Source organism: Cupressus sempervirens, chromosome 10, assembly GCF_028749045.1.
Source record: "Cupressus sempervirens isolate cs-2001-9-10 chromosome 10, ASM2874904v1, whole genome shotgun sequence".
Lineage (NCBI taxonomy): Eukaryota > Viridiplantae > Streptophyta > Pinopsida > Cupressales > Cupressaceae > Cupressus > Cupressus sempervirens.
This window is the reverse complement of record NC_143127.1, coordinates 654097942-654105027: the sequence shown is the minus strand read 5'-3', so window position 1 is coordinate 654105027 and position 7086 is coordinate 654097942.

Sequence of the window (7086 nt, the reverse complement as noted above, 5' to 3'; positions counted from 1 at the left end):
AATGATGAAATCTCAAGTAGAGATGACTTAATTAAATCAACAAAGTGAGCAGAATCTTCATAGACAAAAAGGTAAAGTTGGACTTGGTTATAAGGAAGAAGGTGAAATTTCCAAACAAGGTGCCCAAAGGAATCAAAAACCTACTTGCAATCAGTGTGGTAAGTTAGGTCATACATCAAACAAGTGTTAGAGCAATGGAAAAGGTAAATTCAATGGTAAATGCTACAATTTGTACAGCATGGTCATAAAGCTAATGAATGCAAGGAGAAACCAAAATTTGAAGGCAATTGTCACAAATGTAAGAAGCATGGTCACAAGGCATTCCAATGCAGATCCAAATCATTCAATCCAAATGAACAACTTGTTAAAGCAATATTTGGATGAGACTACAATACCTGGTGCAGATGTCATTATTGTGGAGAATATGGAGACATTGGCAAAGACTGCTCAAGGCATCACTTGAGAAAAAGAGATACAATAGTAAGATGTTATACATGCATTGAACTTGGTCATATAGCTAAGAATTGCATGAATATAGGAAGAATTGAAGATGAAAAGAAAGCTAAAGCTGACATCATCCGAACACAGATGAGGCAACAATGGATTCCTAAATCTACCAAGCAAGACAGTTCAGATGATGGCAATGTCACTCAAGAAGTGGGTGACTCCACCATTTCCAATTTTATTAAAGAGGATCTGGAACTATATCATCAAGCTATATCTAAAGAAATTCCAAATGAAAGAAAGAAAAAGATCAAATCGGTATTCCAGATATACAAGGATCAAAGAAAGCGTATCTTTCACCAAGTTGCATCTATCGAGGAAAGTCGGTTGAAGACCTTACCGAGCTAGGTCGGGAGTAACAAAAGTTTTGTTCGATCACCGAGTCGCAAGCTTCTACCAAGCAAGTGAATGACAGCTTGTCAAGTACAATGTCATCTCAGCTACCTTTGTATCAAGCATTTATGGAAAAAATTTCATCAAAAGGGCAGAATTTGATTTCATTCTTCATCGTGATTTCAGAGGTAAGAAATTTTTAGGTGCAATTCAAGAAATTTTGAGTGATTCCAAGTGATTTTCTAGCGAAAGATTTGTTCGAAAAATTTCTATCTTTTATCGAGCATCAATGGCATCCGGGAGCAGCAACGACATCAAGGCAAAGAAGGGTTTAGAAATGCTAGTAAAAGTTACATAATAGAAAGTGCCCAACTTCAAAATTGTTCCAGCCATTGCAGAATCACTTGACCCTAATGGTGCTCAATTTAAAACTCCACCAAAGGTACTCCTTATAAACGATATTTTTACACATTTTAAATGTTCTGTTCAAGAGATTGGAAACCTAGAGATGGACAATGCCCAAGGAGAAATGAGTGTTGATAGCTCTTTGAAACCTGAGCATAAGCATGTTGAAAACAAAGGCTTGACTCATATCTCGCATATGTCAAGAAGCTTCCAAACCAAGTTGATTAGATATATTTTGAGTTAGGTACACAATGGGAAACTATGGTTAGAGCAGCCAGTATTAATCACAAAGAAGATGATTGAAAAAATCACGTGTCTCCCTATGCTCAACAAAGTGAAGGTTACCAAAACCCTAGGATGGGATGAGTTACAGAAGTAAACCCTAGTTGAATGGGATGGTATAGGTTTGAAGGTTAGCACTGTATCTAATGTTGAACTAAGATTTGGCACTCATGTCATTGCCCACAAAATCTATAGCTCTAGTTGACTGAACACTGTACCCTATGAGGCTATGGATTTGACCTTCAAAATTGTAAAGAAGAACCTTGAATTTGACCTATCAAAATTACTATTGAAACAATTAAACAAGAACATGGATCGTATAAGGACTTCAAAGAACAATCCCTATAAATTTGGTTCTCTATTGACTTGTTTATTCTTCTATATTCAAAAATTCTTTCCATCTAAAGGAACTGGAGTGTGGAGAAAAGATATTCCCATTCTTTATCAGATAAATGAGTTTGTAGTAGAAAAGGGTGAAAATTTTGACAGCATCATGGATAATTATTTTGAAGATTTCAAGGAAAGGATGAATAATAGGTTCTGAATTCCACCAAAATTGGTTGAAGACTACAAATATGATGTATGCTTTATGGTTGATTGTGATAAAGTATACATTCAGGTAGTTAGACCCCGAGTTGTATGGGTGAAACCTCTTCCTTATGAGGTTAATATTAATGAGGCTAGGGACATTATTGAAGCACTAGTGAATGAGCCAATAGACCCAAAGCAACCAATTTTTGGAACATATGATGAGGCAAAGGCTAGAATTGAGCTTGAAATCAAGCTACCCCAGGCTATAAGAAAAGGTAAGAGGAAGATAGCTAAGTTGAAAACTACTAACGGCCCTCTTATGCTTATAGAAGGAAAAGGTGAGGATGAAGAAGATGATGAAGAAGAAGGAGGCAAAGAAAAAGAAGAATATGAATCTGAAGAGGAACTGCCAAAGAAGAAAGGTAAGGAAATTATTACCAACCCTAAGAAGAAGCCTACTGCAGTATTCTCTAGAAGAACTAGAAAAGGCAAGCACAAACCTATACTTGTCAGGCCTCCACTCACATTTGAGGAAAGGCTTAAACAATTGGAAGAGGGAGTTGGCATCACAAATTTCAAGGCATTGAAATTTGAAACAAGAACTGATGCAGAGAAAATGCAGATTGAGGAACTTGTACTCAATAAGATGGGAAAATGGAAATACTCCCCAGACTAGCTCGCCCCTCAAATATCCAAAGAACTATTGGAGAGATTGCAACCAAGATGGGAGTTAACCACCAAAACGGCTAAAGACATATATGAGCAATCCCTGAGGAATCTTCTACCGAGTCTTACTGAAGCAGAATTAAATGTAGCAATGAAGAAACATGAAGGTAAAATGATGATTAGATTTCACACATGTTTGATTTTAATTAAAGACATTGAGTATGTTGTAAATGATGCAACAAACATGTGGAAGAACATCTATCATCTGCAAAAGCCCAGTGAAGATCTAGTTGAAATCAAGGATGATGACAGCAGTGACAGTGGTGATTTTGATAGCACTCTATCCATCACAGTTACTCTAGGAGAGCTGCATGCACTAATGATAGAAAAAGAGGAAGAAGACAAGGAGGAAGAAGCACACGAGGAAGGAAAAGATGAAGAGGATCCAATTAAAATTGTAGAAGAAGTGATTGCATCCCTTCCTCACTCTCCAACAAAGACTGTTACATCCACTATGGAGACAGCTTCTGCAAGTGAGATTGTGACCACAATTGCCACATGAATTGCTCAATCTTCACTAGCCACCTCCCAGCTCCAAGTATCTGAAACAGATGTGCCAAGCACTTCATCTACTGAGTTGTCTGTCACTTCTTTAGCTACCAAGCTAGCCTCCTCAACTCCCTCATCATCATTGAGTATACCAGTAAGTTCCATAATTTTGTTTTCATCAATTCTAGTAAGTTCTACAGTTTAGTTTTTGTTAGCATCATCTGTATACACTTTGACTCCAATCAGTTCAGATTCTACTATGGGTACTTTACCATGCATGATACCATTTTTGGGCAGTGTTCTAGTTTTTTATCCGGTTAGCACTTCTATTGGCATTCAATCCTCAAGTCCTATCCCAGTTTTCATTGTTAGCCCTTCTATCTCCACTATTGTGTCTATTTCTAAGGTCAAACCAGTCATCATAGAAGTCAAACAAAAGCATCCATTAAAACTTCTGATCACTGGAAAGGAAATTGGAGAAGACATTGACTTAGACACAGAAATAGTGATTCCTAAGATTGACTATGACAATGCTACCATTGAAGAGATGAGGTTAGCCAGTCAACTCATAGAGATGAAAGCTACACAGAAACAGTTAAGATCAGAAAGGGATAAGAAATATAGAATAATTAAAAATGCCAAGAATATAATTATAGATGCTATAAATGTTGAAGTAGATTCTACTCAACACATTTTGATTCAGTTAGAAGAGGTTGTATAGAAATTTAATGAGGATTCTTCTAGACAAGAGAAACTTATTGAGAAAACTGAAAAGAAATTTGATAATAAGGTGCTAGAGCATATTGCTCAAAAGATAGCAATAAAGCAAGTTGAGTTGTCAACATTTTTGGGAAATTTTGAAAATTCTTTTAATAATGTAGCATCACTTTTTGCCAAACCTTGTGATGTTTCTGGTTTTACCAAAGAAATAAAGGATAAGTTAAATAAGATTGACATTGATATGCAATCAAGTGCTTCCAAGCTTAAGGTGGACTCCTCCACAACCTCCCATCACACCAAGATCAGATATTTGGTAGATGTACAAGCAGAACTATTGAGAGAGGAAGCTAGGATTTAGTCTACACTCATAAACATCCAGAACATGATCCTTCCTATCATGGACACAATGTGGAAACATCTTGCTCATTGCAAAACATTGGTCCAAGATCAAAACTTCTCAGTGGTTGATCACTTGATCCAATTATTAGCTGAAGTTCAAATTGCTCTCTCCACCTGTCAAATTTTGCAGTAGACTTGGGATAGTACTTTTGCGACCATCCTTAAGGTACATCAAGAATTTCATCTCACTTTGGTGTAGCCATATAAATTGTATATATGTAGTCCTTTGGCATTATTGTCAAAAAGGGGGAGAGATTCAGAGATTCAACATAATAAATTGAGTTAGCACTCATTACAATTAGCATGTGTACATAAGTATCTTTGTATATACATTATAAGTCATCAAGGAGGTATATAGAAATGTATATGCAATAGTTCTACAAAGATCAATTTTGAAAAACCAAAAATTAGTGAGTCAGGTTATGTACATATATTTTGGCTCATAAGTGTTTTGTCACTAATGCCAAAGGGGGAGATTGTTGGCATTAAGTTATTATTGCCATTAGTGACAACACTTACTCAATTCTAAATGATTACTGAGTGCATCACTCAGTCTATAGTGTATACTGAGTATTCAGTGGTTACATTGTAGGTTCATCACTTAAGTAGTTCATACCGAGCATTCATGAAGCTATCGAGTGGGTGTGCAACCTAGCAGTATCTACCGAGCTTCACAATTTACACCGAGCATCTCAGTATCTACCGAGCAGTCAGACTCTATCATGGGAATCTAGTGTTTATCGAGTGATGGAAGTGTAATTTTTACCGAGTGATGGAAGTGTAATGTTTATGGAGTGATGGAAGTGTAATGTTTATCAAGTGATGGAAGCGCAATGTTTACCAAGTAATGAAAGTGTATTGTTTACCAAGTGAAAGCAAGGTAAATAAAGGATTCAGTTTTTACCGAGTGACACTATATCTACCGAGTCTCCAATGGTTATCGAGTTCCAAGCTACATTGTGTGGTTAGTATGGACCGACCCTCTACTTCTACTAAGTGCATGATGATGTCGAGTAATGTAGTGGATGTCGAGTATTGGAAGGTCACCAAGTCAGCTTGAAGAACCTGAGTTTTCTACTGTTTGGCTGACTCGGTAATGTTTTGTTCACTTGTGTTTTAGCCAACCTTGCACTTGTAATTATTGGAATGGTATATATGTAATGTATTATATTATTTACAATGTATGGAATAAAGTAAAAAAAAGGAGACATGTAATATTTTGAGAAGAATGAAAGCGAATCAGCAAAAGAGCAGAGTATTCAACATGGTCTACAAGGAGTAGTAAAGATTCATCAGTCGCAAGAGGTGATCTATACTTCAAGGATCTAATTAGAAAATCAAGTTTGTAAGTAGATCCACTGTTTCATCCTAACAGGTGAATTAGTTTTGTAAATCCTTTAACAGGGTAGACTTAACTGTCTTTGTATAAATCTCCTAACAGAGTGCATACTTTAGTGTATGTTTATAAATCCTCTAACAAGGTGGACCTAGCAGTCCTTTGTGCTCCTAATAGGGCAGATCACCAAAAATGGTCAATGTAAGCCTTAACAGGCCAACTTCATACTGCTGTGACGAAGTTTTGTGGGTATCATTCCCACCCCAAGTTTACTTTCTATTTGGAAGGTTTTTGGGTTACCAAATCACTGTGTACATGTGTTATAACTGTTTGTTCTCTCATATATGCAGTAGATTAGATGAATGAATGGTGAATAGTATATATGGTTAAAGTGTTGAATTGTTTTATAATTTGAAGTTACTGATTCACCCCTCCCCTCTTAGTAACCTATCATATCTTGAATATTTCCAACAAATGGTATGATTTGAATTTATGCATACTTGTTGTGAAGATTATCATTCCTTGATTCTTTTTAATAACATTTTTTATATAATATGACTTGGTACAATATGAGAGCTGTCCCATATAAATAGGCTACATGTTATAGCATTATCATTTGTCATTTCAATGGTGATCATACAAGATTTGACAACCTTCTTATGATTGTATGTTTGGGTTGACAAAATTATGAGTGTATATACAAGATCTTTCATTATAAATAGTGGAAAAATAAAGCTCAAAAGATAGTGTTGACTTTGACACAACTAATAGAGATCAAATTTAATGGTGATAAATAAATTATTTAAGATCAGCTAGAAATGAAGTCTAAGGCATAACTACAACATGAGGATTGAAAATTCAAGCATGTGTGATGCTCTAGCAGTGCCCAAGGATAATAATGCGATTTGAGTATAATCATGAGAAAAATATGTTTTTCTCTAGTTCTGATTATGAAAGACTTTAGTATTTAGTTTCAGTATGGGCGAGTCTATCATATTTGATCAATTATTTTGATGATTAATGCAAATTTTTATCAAATTCTATGAAAAATGATTTGTATATGGACAATCAGTATATGAATAGTAACCAATTGTTTGGATGATTCATGGTATCGGTGACAACATTTATTATCTTCATGATATTTGATTACTAATATTTGATGATTTCATGATGATTCATCATGATGGATCAATGTGATGGTATGATGGTTCAGTATGATATTTTTTCAGTGATTATACGCACTTGGTTTTTTGATTATTCTCTACCATTTAGTGGTATGAGCTGATTTATTTTTAAGTGAGTGTACTGCCATTCTTGACTATTGTGATATGTAATGTGAGATTCTGTGGTTCTACTTAGAT